Here is an 18,770-nt window from a genome sequence, read left to right on the forward strand (position 1 = left end):
TGCCAATGACAAAAAATACCCTCATGCTTCTTTTGTGCTCTGAACTGGAAAATCTATCTTGGGTGTGTCTAGAGAGAATAGAGAAGTTACGTTGCCAGGTATAATACAATCCGGCATTGTTCTGCTTAGTTTTGCATTGTTCTGCTTAGTCAGCTCTAGCTTCTCCTCCCAGGTCAAGACCTGAGCCTCTTATTCATAGAGTCTCATAGGACAAACTTGAATGAAAGGGGATGTCATAGGAGACTGATGTAAATGTGAGAGAATCTCTTAGCCAAGAGAGCGTGAAATATCAGAATTCCTACAGCAATAGGCGCACAATCCAGAGAATGTCATTATTGATTGAATGTCACTGCATTTGCAGTCCTTACCAGTCTTGTGCTATATGACTTTTGATTTCAAAATACCAAAGTTACACAAGTACCAAAACATAACATTGTAATAACATTTGCAACAAGAACTTAATTGCTGGGTGCAACAAAGCAACTCCAAAACCTTTCCCATTTCCATTTGCAAAAGAGACACACTTTGGACAGACATGTCAATTTCACAGTTTATTGACCATTTTCATGAGAAAAAGTCACAAGAATGTGTGGCCAAATCCATATAATCTCACAATAATGTTGATATAGTCATTGCGAGTGATTTGTTTGACTGCCCCCCCCCCCTACCTCGAGATCCACAAGATGTGATGTGTGACGTCCTATATACTGTATTGCTCAGTATATATACAGTATATAGTCATAGCACCTAATCACACCCTAACTCCAATTAGATTCATTAAAGCCGAGGTGTAAAAATTATTTGAAAAGTGGTTCTATTTATGATAGCGATTTACAGAGTGTAAAAGGGCCGGTCATGGAGGCACTTAGCTAATGTATGGATTTACAGACATTCCTTCACTCAGTTTCGGAGAAGAAGCCTCCTCTTGTTCCCTTTGGTTCCACAGAGCTCCCTGCTGCTCTGTTACATAACACCGTGGCCCATTATCATAGGGGCTTAGAAGCGGGGGTCCAACTTTCCCAGCAGCGCTGACTCTGCCAACGCACCACCCGCTATTTGTCACTGCCATGGAGGGAGGAAGGGAGGGGGGGCAGGTGTAGGAAGGTGAGGGGGATGACGTAAGGAGGGGAGATACAGTGCTTGGCATGTGGCAATATTTAGCTTCCCCTTCACAAGAACGCAATGCACACTCACAAACACACACACGCCTCTCCTCCCTTCCCTCTTCTTTCTCTTCAATCTCCTCTATTTCAGTGACCAGGAATTCCTGACAGTCTTTCTCTTACCGGGTCATGTGGTGACCTTGTTTTGAATGAGGACTAAAGGACTAAATGTCCTTGTGAGAAGTGGGGAGAGAGTGGGGATAGTTGAGAGTGACAACAACAACAATAACAACACACACTCACACTCTCTCTCACACACACACACACACACACTCACACACATTGGCTCTGGGAAGAAGAGAACAACACTCTACCAAGTTTAAAATAACCCAGCAACATCTATTTCAGGTTTTATATGAGGTGGGAACACGTTCCAGCTCCAAGAACTTGAAACGACCTAAATGAAAAGGGAACAGGAAGGCAGCACATGACATATGTACAGAAGCTAGTGTTTGCTGGGTCAATGCCTTGTAAAAACAGCACCACTGATGGCCTGTGCTCCTGCCCAAAGTCACCCTAGTGTGTGTGTGTGTGTGTGTGTGTGTGTGTGTGTGTGTGTGTGTGTGTGTGTGTGTGTGTGTGTGTGTGTGTGTGTGTGTGTGTGTGTGTGTGTGTGTGTGTGTGTGTGTGTGTGTGTGTGTGTGTTTGTGTGTGTGTGTGTGTGTGCGTGCGCATGTGTGCGTGTGCGTGAGTGTGTGTGAAGCTAAATATCCTCATAGCAGGGTAGCCTTACAGAGCCTGGGTATGTTTCCTCAGATAGGGAACAAGGGTTATCCTCATATTACAGAACTAGGCCATGAGAGACAGGTTGTGGAACAATAGAACTCTGGAGTCATCAGAATTCTCCCTACAGGAAGAGTGAAATATTTCAGACAGTATTGAAATAACAATCCCAAAACCCTGCTGAGGCCATGAAATGTATGAATTGAGATGGATGGTCAATCTTTTACTCACCAGGTGCCTATCTTGATGGGGTTACTTGGCATGTATAAAGTCCTAGCTTACCATGACATTTCTGTGCTTAGTGAAATGCAGAAATGCATAGACACATACAGTAAGTACATAGTGATGGGGGAAAAATTGATACAGTTATATTATTTTTTACAATGTATCGTATCATTTTGACAATATTGCAATATTATTTTTGCACTAGTTGGCTGTACCTGCACCAAAACTCCATTACTTTCCTTAATAGCTTGTTCTCCATCTTCTTTTTAAATAGGGAGCCCATTTGTTTTGAGCACTTTTAAACTTGTTTTCTCATGGCTCTCTCTTGTCCCTCTGCAGCAGACATATGGTGTGCAATATGTTTGGAACGAATCGCAATAAAATCACAGTATCGAATCGCATACATATAAAATTGTGAGAATCGCAATATATATATCGTATCAGCACCTACATATCATGATAATATCGTATTGTGAGGTCCCTGGCAATTCCCAGCCCTAGTACATAACATAGGATAAAGAATACTTTCTTATCCACTTAACTTCTTCCAGGTACAGAACTTTCAGAGCGGTCAGATTTCTTAAGGCCAGATTTATTACTGCGTGCACCAGCAAAGATTTAACAGTATTTGTTAAATGTTATTTTTCGATTTCTTCTCTTAACCTATATTTGACCCCTTTGTTCTATTGTAAAAAATGTACAGTATATATATTTCTTCAGACCAAATAACAGGTGTTCACTTTGTACCTGTACAAATTCTTAATCAATATGACCACATGTGCCCTAAAACCCAAATCAAAGTTTGTCATTAAAAACAAAACTTAAAAGAGTGTCTGCAGATTGTTGAACCTACTTATCGGATAGCTTCAGCTCTCATGCTTCGCTTGCGTTGCTCCCGAAAGTGAAACTTCATATTGAAAAATGAGGTATGAGTGGAGTAGTGATTGCCAGTGGCTGCTGGCTGATTGGCTGTGAGTAGACTTTCCATCCCTCTCCAGAAACTCATATTACCCAGAGTAAACTCATTTACGGTGCTAGCATTTCTAGCATGCTATTTTCTTGAAAGATTAACATATCAGAAATCATATTTTTATGCAATTTGGTTGGAATGACATCAGTGAACATTATTGGCTGTTTATTTTGGCGTAAAGTATCCCTTTAATGTTGCTCATCAACGTATCCTAGGGCTGGAAAAGACAGGATGTCAACATATTCCCTAAACACTGCACTACTTTTGAACATGGGAGCGCAGACTAGAGTGCCATTTCAAACGCAATCAAAGTCCTTGTGGTGCTGCTTCACTAGACAGAAAAGCGAGGAGCTATTTTGAGCAGGCTGCAAGGGTTTAAGGGGTGAAGGGGAGGTAAACAAAGGGGCATCAGCAGGCCACCCCGGATACAACTTCAAAGCATTCTTTCCCCATGAGTGTAGAGCTACCGAGGTTTAACCAGAGGGGGAAGGGTGAATCCTCTAATCCTCAAAACTGCAACTGTTTAGTAGCGGGGATTGATTGATTGATTGATTGACTAAATTGAAACTCTTTATTTCACTCATTTACCAAGTTAGCACTTTCCATTGGTCACCTTTGGGTCAAGGAACCCTCATTTCAACCCTCATTTCATGTAATGCCATATAGATATGTTACAGTGATGTTATGTTTTAAGTTTTCAAACAAAACCACCTCTAAACAGTTCCACAATAATGTACAGTATTTGTGCAAACTATCTCACAGTTTTCCTTATTCATTATTGTTCCTATGGCAGCTCAGATTGACGAATGTTACAGTGATTTCAATGTTGAAGAATAAGTGACTTTCAACATCTGTAAGAAAAAGGTTATATATACCGTATATACAGTATTTGTCCAGTATATAGTAATAGGACCAAGATTAGTGTTGGTATCAATAATAATATCAATATTAACTATACTTGGTTGTTTGTTGTGTGACAGTGAGTGGCAGGAGAATAGCCATCCTGTTGAGTGACCAGTGGCCCAGCTGCTAGCCATCACACCACCAAGAATCTCACCTTGGCCGTATACAGGCACTTCTCCCCCCGCCCACCTCCCTCACACCTCTCTCTGTCACGCCTGCCAGTCGGTGTCTTTGAAGTGGAATGAACACGTGCACACATACACAGGCACACACACACACACACACACACACACACATACACACACACACACACACCTATGTCCCCCCTGACCCCCCTAGAATTCGTGTCAACAATAAACAAGCTGTCACCCTCTGTTCCAAACACAGACTGGACACGATGTGACGTGTGACTGTGAGGTGAGGCTCCCATAATGGCTCCCTGATGCTATGGCTGTCACGCTCATTTCATTACAAATGCTTTCACTATACCATCTTTAGTTTCTGGACCTGGGCTGAGTTTCCCAAAGCCCTTTTAGCTCAACATGGTCTCATTAGAATATGTCAAAATAGTGACATTGAACCATGAATAGTACCAGTCAAAAGTTTGGACACATCTACTCATACAAGGGATTTTCTTCTTTTTTTTACAATCTTCTATGTTGTAGAATAATAGTGAAGACCACACAACTATAAAATAACACATATGGAACCATGTAGTGTACTGTAGTGTGGGTAATGTTTTCCTGGCCCACGTTAATTCAGTCTGTTCTGGAAACAAAGGGGGGTCCGACACGCTACTGGATGGGTGTAGTTAATAAAGTGTATGTGTCATTCACAACTAGGATGGGTAACACTTTATTTTAAAGGTCATTTTAAAAGTCCGTAATAAACCATTTATAAGGAATTTATAAATTGTGTGTTCACCATTTATTAATCATTACTCCCACATAAATAGACCATTTACGAACAATTACTAAAGTGTTTTTGCAGACCTTGATCTAAAGTGAGTGCTATTTATACTTTGATAAATGTTTTGAGTGACCAGTGTAATTTCTCACAAAAATATGGGCATGCCAATGGTAGACATCCCTGCTGTACCTGGTAAAATAACAAGCACACAACACAGGATGTGTAAGGAAACATGCTTCAAGGTGGGAACTACACATGTGGAGATCATCCGTTCACCTACTCTACGTCTCAGAAAGACATGGCTTGGTTGTAACCAAAAATCTCCAATTTGGACTCATCAGACCAAAGGACAGATATCCACCGGTCTAATGTCCATTGCCTGTGTTTCTTGGCCCAAGCAAGTAACTTCTCCTTATTTGTGTCCTTTAGTAGTGGTTTCTTTGCAGCAATTCGACCATGGAGGCCTGATTGATGCAGTCTCTTCTGAACAATTGATGTTGAGATGTGTGTGTTACTTGAACTCTGTGATGCATTTATTTGGGCTGCAATTTCTGAGCCTGGTAATTCTAATGAACTTATCCTCTGCAGAAGAGGTAACTCTGAGTCTTTCTTTCCTGTCCTTATGAGAGCCAGTTTCTTCATAGCGCTTGATGTTTTTGCGACTGCACTTGAAGAAACTTTCAATGTTCTTGACTGACCTTCATGTCTTAAAATAATGGTGGACTGTCGTTTGTCTTTGCTTACTTGAGTTGTTCTTGCCATAAAATAGACTTTGTCTTTTACCTAATAGGGCTATCTTCTGTATACCACCCATACCTTGCCACAACACAACTGATTGGCTCAAACGCATTAAAAAGGAAAGAAATTCCACAAATTAACTTTTAACAAGGCACACCTGTTAATTGAAATGCATTCCAGGTGATTACCTCATGAAACTGGTTGAGAGAATGCCAAGAGTGTGCAAAGCTGCCATCGAGGCAAAGGGTGGCTACTTTGTTTAACACTTTTATGGTTACTACATGATTCCATATGTGTTATTTCATAGTTTTGATGTCTTCACTATTATTGTACAATGTAACAATAAAGTAAAACCCTGGAATGAATAGGTGTGTCCAAACTTTTGTCTGGTACTGTATATCATGTATGAAGACATTTTAGTGATACAGCGCCTTCTTAAAGTATTCATACCCTTTGACTTATAATACTTTTTTTGTTACTGCCTGAATTCCAAATGGATTTAAATATATATATATTTCTCACTCATATACATACAATAGCCTATAATAACAAAGTGAAAACTTGTTTTTAGACATTTTTGCAAATATCTCAACAAAACACAACAAAATGTCGAATAAGTCAAGGGGTATGAATACATTCTGAAGGCACTGTATGTCATGTGTGGTGACATATTTCTTATACAGTATGTAACTATAATGACGTAGTAGTTATATGCGTAGCTAACATAAAGAGCTATTTCTCTCAACGACTAACACTCATGCAACTTGTAGATCAGCAAAGCAATTCATTACAAACTTGTGTTTGTTCACGAAGAGTGACGTCAAACAACTATTTTATTATAGTGACTCTCTCTGTTCACGTGGGTTGTGGAGATAAATAATACACTATGCCACATTAAGACTTTGAAAATCACCCCTGCTCTCCTTTTGTTGCTACCTGTTTTTATTCACTGAAGGGGCACGCTTATGGGTATTAGTAATGGTCCTGTTTTTTTCCCATCTTACTCATTTCAGTCCTGCTTAAAATCAAGACATAACAATGAATTTGAAATGTAAAAACTGAAAATCATAATTCAAATACGCAAGAACAATGTTTCATAACATCTCTGTTTTTCAGGAAGTTTACTATTTCCCCCAGGCAACATTGGGGGGGCCCTGGAACTTGCCCCCTCTCCTCCTCAGATAGCATATGAACAGGTCATAAACCATGGCAAAAAATAATAGAATTACAAGAAATTACCTGTAAAAAAATATATCTTAGCCTCATGGCAAAATGTGTAGAATAGCAGGAAATTAGCTTTCAAAATGTGAAATTCTTTCAGCCTAAATGTATCGAATCGCATGAGATTCCAAATTATACTGCACATTTTTCTCTCTGCCCCATGGTAATATGTGTAGAATTGTAGGAAATTAGCTTTAAAACAGCAACTTGGGCTCCCGAGTGGCGCAGCGGTCTAAGGCACTGCATCTCAGTGCCAGAGGTGTCACTACAGACCCTGGTTCAATTCCAGGCTGTATCACAACCGGATGTGATTGGGAGTCCCACAGGGCGGTGCACAATTGGCCCAGTGTTGTCCGGGTTTGGCCAGATTAGGCCGTCATTGTAAATAAGAATTTGTTCTTAACTGACTTGCCAAGTTAAATAAAGGTTCAATTAAAATAACTAAAAACCTTGCTCAGACCTTGTGGGGGGGCTGCACGCACACACACAGCAATACTCAGAGCAAAGGGAGAATTTGGCATTGAGCTATTTGCTTTTTGACAGCCAAGAGGAGAGCGTTTATGACCTGGCCTGATAATGGACACAGGAATCTTAAGCCTCATACACACACGCTCGCACGCACAAGCACACTCTCTCTCTCTCTCTTTCTCGCTCTCTCGCTCTCTCTCTCTGTCTCTCACACACACACAGATTAGAGGAAAAGGAATCCTGTATGCGATGAGCCTTCTTCTGAGAACCAATCAGTATTCTTTAAGGATCATCAACACTGTTTCTCAAATAGAGAATACAAACTATTTCCTATTCAAATGATTGTGAATGTCAAAATTGCTACTAACAATCTCATAACTTTGCTCGACAGCCAATGCTCAAACTCTAATGACTTGGCTTGAGAGTGTACTGCTGCATCCACATTATGGCAACTAAATGGTCACAGTTGTAATTATTGGAAGACACCGTGTACAGTGAAAAGATACAGTTGTCTTCTGATAAGTGCATTTCTGTGGAGTTCAGTTTTCCACGCTGTCACTGCCGTTCCAATTCCGTTGGTTTTAACAGGAGTCGACTGTAGGCTACTTAGTCAAGGGAAAAAATACCACAATTGTTGTGAAGTACAATGGAGTATTATCATGTGTCCAATTATCATGATTATATCTAAAAACAAATAGGGATAATATTGTACTTTCACAAAAGACGAGTTATTATACCTAAAACAAATAGGGATGATGTTGTATTTTCATGAGAGACTAGTTAGTCACCGTTAGTGATCCCAATTCATTTAGTTTCTGTGAGGTGTTACTAAGCAACCAGTGTTGGCCTACTGTATGCTGACCTGTTTTGAAATATTAATCAATTCGTTTTTCAAACCGCAAGATTTCATGCCCTACTTCTTCCCCTTGATGTGTGTGTGTGTGTGTGTGTGTGTGTGTGTGTGTGTGTGTGTGTGTGTGTGTGTGTGAACAGCAGTCCATTAGATTAAGAAAACAAAAGGATCACAGGCAGTGTACACATGCATGTGTTTATCACAAGTGTTTTTTTGTGTTGCAGTATGTGGGACTGTGTGTGTGTGTGTGAGAGAGTGTGTGTGTGTGGGTACGTACGTATGTGCATATGTTTGTGTTCGTGTGACATGTTGTTGTGTAAAGAATTCTATCATATCAGTCTAAAGAATAATTGAGAATTCTGGAGTTGGTGCCTTTTTTGGAAATGTGACATGAGTTAGCCATTGTAAAGATGGCCCATAGTGAGTGTGTGTCTGGATTCTATTTGGGGCTCTGTTTCGGCCAAACCAAGCATGACGGGTGTGGAGCGCACAAGGCTCTCAGAGCACCGGGGGTGACGCAACCTTTTCAACTCTGTGAAATAACCCACTACCTTCTGGGATAGCTGACTGGTCATTTGTATTGATTGATTGACAAAATGTAATTAGATCATTTAAAAAAATACACGTTCAGCCATGTCACTTGGGAGGTTACATCTCACATATGGTAAAAAATGTAAAAAGTTATTTATGATAACAATGTCAGATTTGATACAGATTGGAGTGTACCTTATTCAGTGAGGTTCTGATGGCAGCTCTGCATTGAGGGAAGATCGGTTAACTTTTTATGGCTGGGGGGGGGGGTAGCTTGGGAGTAGCTTGGATGAATAAGGTGCCTAAAGTAAATGGCCTGCTCCTCAGTATCAGTTTCTAATATATGCATTTTATTATTAGTATTGGATAGTAAACACTCCAAAGTTTCTAAAACTGTTTGAATGATGTCTGTGAGTATAACAGAACTCATATGGCAGGCAAACTCCTGAGTTGAAATCAAAACAGGGAGTCAGGAATCTGAGCTTTGTATGTATTCACCAGAGTCCCCAATGAAATCCCCTTGAGATATGAATGATGTTGCACTGCCTAGGGGTTCCACTCGATGTCAACCATCAATATAAATTATAATGAGACTTCTATGATGTTGTGGGAGTGAATGATAGCAGAATCAGTCAGGTGTCTGGCAGTCAGCCATTTTCTGATCATGTTTATTCCTCGTGGTAGTCACTTGCGTTGGAACTTTATTGAAGCTATATGTTAAAAACATCCTAATGATTGATTCTGTACTTATTTTGAAATGTTTCTTCGACCGGTAATATCACTTTTTGAAGTTTTTGTCGGATATATCACTGACCAGAATTAGCATTTGAATATGTATACCAAACGCGCTAACAAAAGAAGGTATTTGGACATAAATAACGGACATTTTCGATCACAACCAACATTTATTGTGGACCTGGGAGATTCCTGGAGTGCTTTCTGATGTAGATCATCAAAGGTAAGGGAATATTTATCATGTAATTTCTTGTTTATGTTGAAACCATCTTGGCGGCTGTGGTGTTTTTACTTCTAAGCGCTGTCTCAGATTATTGCATGGGTTTCTTTTTCTGTAAAGTTTTTTAAAAATCTGACACAGTGGTTGCATTAAGGAGAGGTGTATCTATAATTCCATGTGTATAACTTGTATTATCATCTACATTTATGATGAGTATTTCTGTTGAATGATGTGGCTATGCAAGATCACTGGATGTTTTTGGAACTAGTGAATGTAACAAGCCATTGTAAACTCAGATTTTCTTATATAAATATGAACATGCATGTTTTGTGTAACATGAAGTCCTATGAGTGTCATCTGATGAAGATTATCAAAGGTTAGTGATTCATTTTATCTCTATTTGTGCTTTTTCTCTCTCTCTTTGGCTGGTAAAATTGGCTGTGTATTTTAGTGAGTTGTTGGTGACCTAACATAATTGTTTGTTGTGCTTTCCCCGTAAATCCTATTTGAAATTGGACACTGTGGTGGGATTAACAACAAGACTACATTGAAAACGATATAAAATACATGTATGTTTGAGGAATATTAATTATGAGATTTCTGTTCTTTTGAATATGGCGCCCTGTACTTTCACTGGATGTTGTTATATCGCTCCCGGTAACGGGATCTCTGCCATAAGAAGTTAAGTCGTTTTGACAAGAAATGTGACTGGTTAAGTCGTTTTGGCAAGAAATGTTATTGGCTAAGTAGCTTTGGCAAGAAATGTGATTGGTTAAGTGTTTAAAAAAAGGCTGGCCCTTATTTATCTCTTTGGTATTGCCCTTCTCTTTATGGTCCTTCGAGCCGGATCAGCTACTATTTTTCATTAAAAGTTAAGTGTTAATGGTAAGGTTAGAAAACAAACACCAAACACAGATTTTAAACAGCAACCTTGTGTATGGTGCTTTGACTCAAACCAAGTTGTCCCTGTAGAGAGGTTGTTAGGGCACTAAAGAAGACACTAATGTTAACTGAGAGCCATACTGGCAGGTGCACCTTTAAGGTGCACCTTTAAACCCTAGTCTTCACTGTACGGCAATGTATAGTGTAATCCATCTCCTCTCATTCAAGGCTAAGGCAGAGTAGAGGTGGGGCAAGGAACGTAGCTTATTGAATCAAAGAAGTGCCCTATCAAACCAAAGCAGTAACCAGGGCCTACATTCATAAAGCTCCTCAGAGTGTTAAGTGCTGATCTAGGATCAGGTTCCCCTGTCTATATAATCTTCTTCATTTTGATCTATAAGGCAAAAGTGATCGTAAATCAGCAGTCCTATTCTGACGCGCTTAATGAATAGGGCCCAGGAGTTTCCAGAACGAGCTCAGACGTTAGTCTTACCTTCATACCATGAGAAAACACATTCACATTCATCATTCAAACTTAGTTTCATTCATTAAATAAATGTTGTTTTGATTATTAAATAGATGGCATCACAGAAATGAGTGTTGCTTCATCTTAACCTGGAAAAGACCGCACTCATTTTGATTGGACAGAGCCCTAAAAGGATATCTCCCCTCTGTATCTTTCCTTTCCTCTTTTATCTACCTTTCTCTCTTCATCTGTATACCCTCTCTCGTGAACCTCTTCCTCCCTCGTTCTTCTCTAAGGCCACAGTGGGCTGCTTTATCACTGTGAAATATTGACCAAGGAAAGAGAAGCCAGATGCAGAGCTGCTCTCTTTTTTCAAGAGGCCAGAGAATGGGGGAATGGGAGCACAGGATAAAAACATGGCACAATGTGCCTGCCTGCTTTTACAAGGTGTAATGTATAGGGTCTCTCATGATTAGATCTGTCCCCACTATGAACTCCTGTTACATTACACATTTTCCCATGGAATGGAGAGAACATTTAGCAGTTCTAAAGCAAACATCCTGAAATCATATGAATTTTTCCATAACTCATTATCATATCTGAGTGACTAACAAAATCAATAGGGTCCCCCTGGAGGTCGGGGCCCCTGTGAACATGCCTTGCATGGCCAGTCAGTAATTAGGACGTGATTATACAAGGTTTAGATACTGTAGTTGGCTAGACTAATTTACTGAGCAATCTATAAAATGTTAGCTGACATGTGCTGAATGAGGGAATGTCAGTGACTGACATAACAAGAGGAAAACTGCTGATGCACTACCAAATTTAGAAATTACACCTTGTGTACTATTCCCACTGACTTATTGAAGAAGAAAAAACAGCAGTGTGTGTGTGTAGCTACATCAAATAACACGTGTGTGTGTACACAATGCACAAATGCAAACACGCGCATCTATGTGCACACACACACACGTATTTCATGTGTGTTATCGTATGTACCCAATACACCACTTCAAACTCAAAAATACACACACAAACACACACACACACTTTCATCCAGGAGCAGGTCTGTATGACAACTCTTACACACGTTTAATAAACTCTGGTCACCCCTAATCTCTCTGCTCCACTTCTGTATCATAACAAAGAACAAAAAAAACTCCTTAAAACACACACGTCTTTAGTGCCTTATACGCCTACACATTAATACAAACTTCAACTCCCATGAGGCCTCATTAGGTCTCTCTCTACAGGGTTGATTAGGACAGAATGGGTCTCTTTCTCTGGAACCTGGACAAAAGTAGTGCACTTAATAGGGAATAGGGTGCCATTTGGGACACATTTTCTCTCTCACTGTATTCTGAACTACACTACCTCAGCCAGAGCCTCAGAGGAATAAAGACCCATTGTCCCAGACCCGCTTTGCCCCCTGTTTCCCTTCACTGTGTCACTGTCTATTCCTCAAGCGCTGTACTGTCACAACAAGGCCCAATCCCAAATGGTCCTGGTTCACCAAGCCTGGGAATTTGGCACGTATACTCTCCAGAACCTCGACTACAGTCCCTCCGTCTAGCTAGTGCTAGGCGGCAACGCTAACTGGGTTAGGGGCAAAATAGGTCACTCTGGGAACTAAAACAAAGTTCTGTTTTGTGAGAAACGGATGCGGTGGTTGGAACTCATCTCACCAATACACACAGTCATTTAGGAAAGCAAAGGATAGCTTTTTCAAACAGACATTTGCATTCTATATTTCTAACTCCAAAAAGCTTTGGGACACTAGGTGTCAAGAGTGTGTGTCTGAGTGGGCTCAGGGGACATGTCATATCTCACCAAACTATCTCCAATATTACAACCACACGTATAGACGACCATTGGGGGTTCCTTGAAGTGGTGTGCAATTTTTTGGTCTGATTGCAGAATATCCCAGTGCTTTCTCGGGTTTGCATGCATTTTCTCTGAACATTTGGTGTACTTAGTGCAAAAAAAGGTTGCGTTTTTTGGTGAGATCTGTTTGGTGTGATCTGACATGCCCCCTGAGCCCACTCAGACACTCTTGACACCTATCCCAAATGGGAACTACAAATGTGGCTCATGCATACAGTGCAATAGCACTTTAAAAATGTCTTTCTTCAGACACCCACATACAGGTCGAAAGATCCCTGTTAGGGATATCATCTCATGCAAGACCAAGGGAGTAATCTATCTCATCACCTGTTCATGTGGAAAAGCCTATGTAGGAGAAACGAAAAGACAATTAAAACAATGCATAGCTGAACACCGCAGCTCAATCAGGTGTAAGAACATTGACTATCCGGTAGCAGCTCACTTTGCTGAAGCTAACCACCACCATTGCGACCTGTACACTCTCGTTGGCTGGCCCTCGCTTCATACTCGTCGCCAAACCCACTGGCTCCATGTCATCTACAAGACCCTGCTAGGTAAAGTCCCCCCTTATCTCAGCTCGCTGGTCACCATAGCATCTCCCACCTGTAGCACACGCTCCTGCAGGTATATCTTTCTAGTCACCCCCAAAACCAATTCTTTCTTTTTTCTCTCCTTCCAGTTCTCTGCTGCCAATGACTGGAACGAACTACAAAAATCTCTGAAACTGGAAACACTTATCTCCCTCACTAGCTTTAAGCACCAACTGTCAGAGCAGCTCACAGATTACTGCACCTGTACATAGCCCACCTATAATTTAGCCCAAAGAACTACCTCTTTCCCAACTGTATTTAATTTAAATTTATTTATTTATTTTGCTCCTTTGCACCCCATTATTTTTATTTCTACTTTGCACATTCCTCCATTGCAAAACTACTATTCCAGTGTTTTACTTGCTATATTGTATTTACTTTGCCACCATGGCCTTTTTTGCCTTTACCTCCCTTCTCACCTCATTTGCTCACATTGTATATAGACTTGTTTATACTGTATTATTGACTGTATGTTTGTTTTACTCCATGTGTAACTCTGTGTCGTTGTATCTGTCGAACTGCTTTGCTTTATCTTGGCCAGGTCGCAATTGTAAATGAGAACTTGTTCTCAACTTGCCTACCTGGTTAAATAAAGGTAAATAATAATAATAATAATCCCATCTCCTCCCTCAAATACACAGGCATTGAGCATGTTGCTCTGCCAAGGAGAGGAGGTAACATCGAGATCCTACTACTACAAAGGGATGCTTACTGGATATCCTATCTAAAAACATTGACCCCTAGTGGTCTGAATATTGACAGTGATCTCAGGCCATTCTTATGAACACATTTTCCATTATGAACAAGTCTTATGAATTGAAAAAATATTTTTACAGCTTATTAGCATACACCTAATATGTTCCCCCTGTTGATGATACTCATTATATATTAAGGTTGAACCAAAAGATTAGATGGAACAAAAATGAAATACGAGATAATTATGTGAAATTGAATAAAACAATAATGTATGTTGATGCTAATATGATGTATAATATTCCATTACGTTTCTATATGATAACAATAGCGTAATATATTTAATATGCCATATACTATTTTTTTTAACAGTTTCACTAATTAATTAACTTAATCATTATGACGCACCCCCCACTACTGTCATTGGTTACACTAATTGCACTGTGTGTCTAAATAACCTGGTTCAAGTAGTCATGACATTACCCTGAGGAAGGCACAGTGGATGCCGAAATGTTGGTAAATACCCATTATATTGCTGGGAGATTATAAATGGAGTGTGCGATTTTCATTATTTTGATTGTTTATAGTCTCTATGGGGATGCCACAGGGTTCAATTCTCGGGCAGACTCTTTTCTCTGTATATATCAACGATGTCGCTCTTGCTGCTGGTGATTCCTTGATCCACCTTTACCCAAACGACACCATTCTGTATACTTCTGGCCCTTCCTTGGACACTCTGATATCTAACCTCCAAACAAGCTTCAATGCCATACAACACTCCTTCCGTGGCCTCAAACTGCTCTTAAACGCTAGTAAAACTAATTGCATGCTCTTCAACCGATCGCTGCCCGCACCTGCCCGCATCACTACTCTGGACGGTTCTGACTTAGAATATGTGGACAACTACAAATACCTAGGTGTCTGGCTAGACTGTAAACTCTCCTTCCAGACTCACATTAAGCATCTCCAATCCACAATTAAATCTAGAATCGGCTTCCTATTTCGCAACAAAGCCTTCTTCACTCATGCTGCCAAACATACCCTCGTAAAACGGACTATCCTCCCGATCCTCGACGATGTCATTTACCAAATAGCTTCCAACACTATACTCAGCAAAGTGGATGCAGTCTATCACAGTGCCATCCGTTTTGTCACCAAAGCCCCATATACTACCCACCACTGCGACTTGTATGCTCTCGTCGGCTGGCGCTACATATTCGTCGCCAGACCCACTGGCTCCAGGTCATCTATAAGTCTTTGCTAGGTAAAGCTCAGCTCACTGGTCACCATAACAACACCCACCTGTAGCACACGCTCCAGCAGGTATATCTCACTGGTCATCCCCAAAGCCAACACCTCCTTTGGCAGCCTTTCCTTCCAGTTCTCTGCTGCCAATGACTGGAACAAATTGCAAAAATGTAGGAAATAAGAAATAAGAGACTTATTTCTCCCTCACTAACTTTAAGCATCAGCTATCTGAGCAGCTTACCGATCGATCCAGCTGTACACAGCCCATCTGTAAATAGCCCATATTTTTTTTATTTACTTTTTTTGCTCTTTTGCACCCCAGTATTTCTATTTGCACATCATCATCTACGCATCTATCACTCCAGTGTTAATTTTCTAAATTGTAATTACTTCGCTACTATGGCCTATTTATTGCCTTACCTCCTTACTCCATTTCCACACACTGTATATAGATTTTTATATTGTGTTATAGACTGTACGTTTGTTTATGTGTAACTCCGTGTTGTTGTTTTTTGTAGCACTGCTTTGCTTTATCTTGGCAAGGTCGCAGTTGTAAATGAGAACTTGTTCTCAACTGGCCTACCTGGTTAAATAAAGGTGGAATAAAAAAAATACAAATAAAAAATAGGAATTGCGGACATAAGGGTCAAGCCCTAGGATCAAGGGTCAAGTAAAACAATATAGGACAGAATCACTGCAGTACTTACTATATACTTTGCTTTTAAGAATCGTCTGGTTTCGAAAATCTAATTGTCTTCTCATAATAGGAGTGCACTGAAAAGATTGTTTCACTAACAATAGACTCACTCATCTAACTCGCTCACTCACTCATCTTTGCTGGCCCCTTGGAGCGTAACGCCTCAACATTTGGCTCTCCACACTGTCCTGTCCTGGCCCTGGTCCCAGGCTGATGAGTTAGAGGACCTAGATACTCTATGGTGTGGCCACTTAGGAGATGCGCTACTTATGTAACGATGAGATTTCTGTTGTTGGAATTTGGCGCACTGTACTTTCACTGGATGTTGGTCAGGTGGGACGTTAGTGTCCCACGTACCCTAGAGAGGTTAACCATTTTTTTTCACCTTTATTTAACCAGGTAGGCTATTTGAGAACAAGTTCTCATTTGCAACTGCGACCTGGCCAAGATAAAGCAAAGTGTTTGACACATACAACAACATAGAGTTACACATGGAATAAACAAACATACAGTCAATAATACATTAGAAAAAGTCCATATACAGTATGTGCATATGAGGAAGGATAAGGGATGTAGTAAGGCAATAAATAGGCCATGGTGGCGAAGTAATTGCAATATAGCAATTAAACACTGGAATGGTAGATGTGCAGAAGATGAATGTGCAAGTAGAGATACTGGGGTGAAAAGGAGCAAGATAAATACATAAATACAGTATGGGAATGAGGTAGTTGGATGGGCTATTTACAGGTGGGCTATGTACAGGTGCAGTGATCTGTGAGCTGCTCTGACAGCTGGTGATTAAAGCTAGTGAGGGAGATATGACTCTCCAGCTTCAGTGATTTTTGCAGTTCGTTCCAGTCATTGGCAGCAGAGAACTGGAAGGAAAGGTGGCAAAAGGAAGAATTGGCTTTGGGGATGACCAGTGAGATATACCTGCTGGAGCGCATGCTATGGGTGGATGCTGCTATGGTGACCAGTGAGCTGACATGAGGCAGGGCTTTACTTAGCAGAGACTTGTAGATGACCTGGAGCCAGTTGTTTTGGCGAGGGCCAGCCAACAAGCGAGGGCCAGCCAACAAGAGCGTACAGGTTGCGGTGGTGGGTAGTATATGGGGCTTTGGTGACAAAACGGATAGCACTGTGATAGACTGCATCCAATTCGTAGAGAATTGTTCCCCGTGGCACCCCCATAGAGACTGCCAGAGGTCCGGACAACAGGCCCTCCGATTTGACACACTGAACTCTATCAGAGAAGTAGTTGGTGAACAAGGCGAGGCAATCATTTGAGAAAACAAAGCTGTTGAGTCCACCGATAAGAATGTGGTGATTGGTCGATCAATACGGCTGCACAGTTATGTCTCTTATCGATGGCGGTTATGATATCATTTAGGACCTTGAGCGAGGCTGAGGTGCACCCATGACCAGCTCTGAAACCAGATAGCATAGCGGAGAAGGTACGGTGGGATTCGAAATGGTCGGTAATCTGTTTGTTAACTTGGCTTTCAAAGACCTTAGAAAGGCAGGGCAGTATAGATATAGGTCTGTAGCAGTTTGGGTCTAGAGTGTCTCCCCCTTTGTAGATGGGGATGACCGCTGCAGCTTTCCAGTTTTTGGGAATCTCCGACGATACGAAAGAGAGGTTGAACAGGCTAGTAATAAGGGTTGCAACAATTTCGGCAGATAATTTTAGAAAGAGAGGGTCCAGATTATCTAGCCCGTCTGATTTGTAGGGATCCAGATTTTGCAACTCTTTCAGAACATCAGCTATCTGGATTTAGGTGAAGGAGAACTGGGGAGACTTGGGCGAGTTGCTGCTGAAGGTGGAGGGCTGATTGGGGTAGGGGAAGCCAGATGGAAAGCATGCTGAAGAGAATTGCCTATTCAAATTCTCAATTATTGTGGATTTATCGGTGGCGACAGTGTTTTGTAGTCTCAGTACAGTGGGCAGCTGGGAGGAGGTGCTCTTATTCTCCATGGACTTTACAGTGTCCCAGAAATTTTTGGAGTTTGTGCTACAGGAAGCAAATTTCTGTGTTATAAAGCTAGCCTTTGCTTTCCTAACTACCTGTGTATATTGGTTCCTAACTTCCCTGAAAAGTTGCATATCACGCGGGCTATTTGATGCTAATGCAGAACACCACAGGATGTTTTTGTGCTGGTCAAAGGGCAGTCCTGGTTCAAAATGTTTTCAAAATGTTTTGGGGCATGCTTATTTAAGATGGTGAGGAAGGCACTTTTAAAAAATAACCAGGCATCCTCTACTGACGGGATGAGGTCTATATCTTTCCAGGATACCCGGACCAGGTCGATTTAGAAAGGCCTGCTCGCTGAAGTGTTTTCGGGAGCATTTGACAGTGATGAGGGGTGGTCAAACCACGGACCTATTACGGATGCAGGCAATGAGGCAGTGTTTGCTGAGATCTTGGTTGAAAACAGCAGAGGTGTATTTGGAGGGCAAGTTGGTTAGGATGATATCTATGAGGCTGCCCGTGTTTAAGGATTTGGGGTTGTACCTGGTGGGTTCATTGATCATTTGTGTGAGATTGAGGGCATCAAGCTTAGATTGTAAAATGGCCAGGGTGTTATTAAGCATGTCCCAGTTTAGGTCACCTAGCAGCATGAGCTCTGAAGATAGATGGGGGGCAATCAAT

The sequence above is a fragment of the Oncorhynchus tshawytscha genome, linkage group LG02 (assembly GCF_018296145.1).
Source record: "Oncorhynchus tshawytscha isolate Ot180627B linkage group LG02, Otsh_v2.0, whole genome shotgun sequence".
In the NCBI taxonomy this organism is placed as follows: domain Eukaryota; kingdom Metazoa; phylum Chordata; class Actinopteri; order Salmoniformes; family Salmonidae; genus Oncorhynchus; species Oncorhynchus tshawytscha.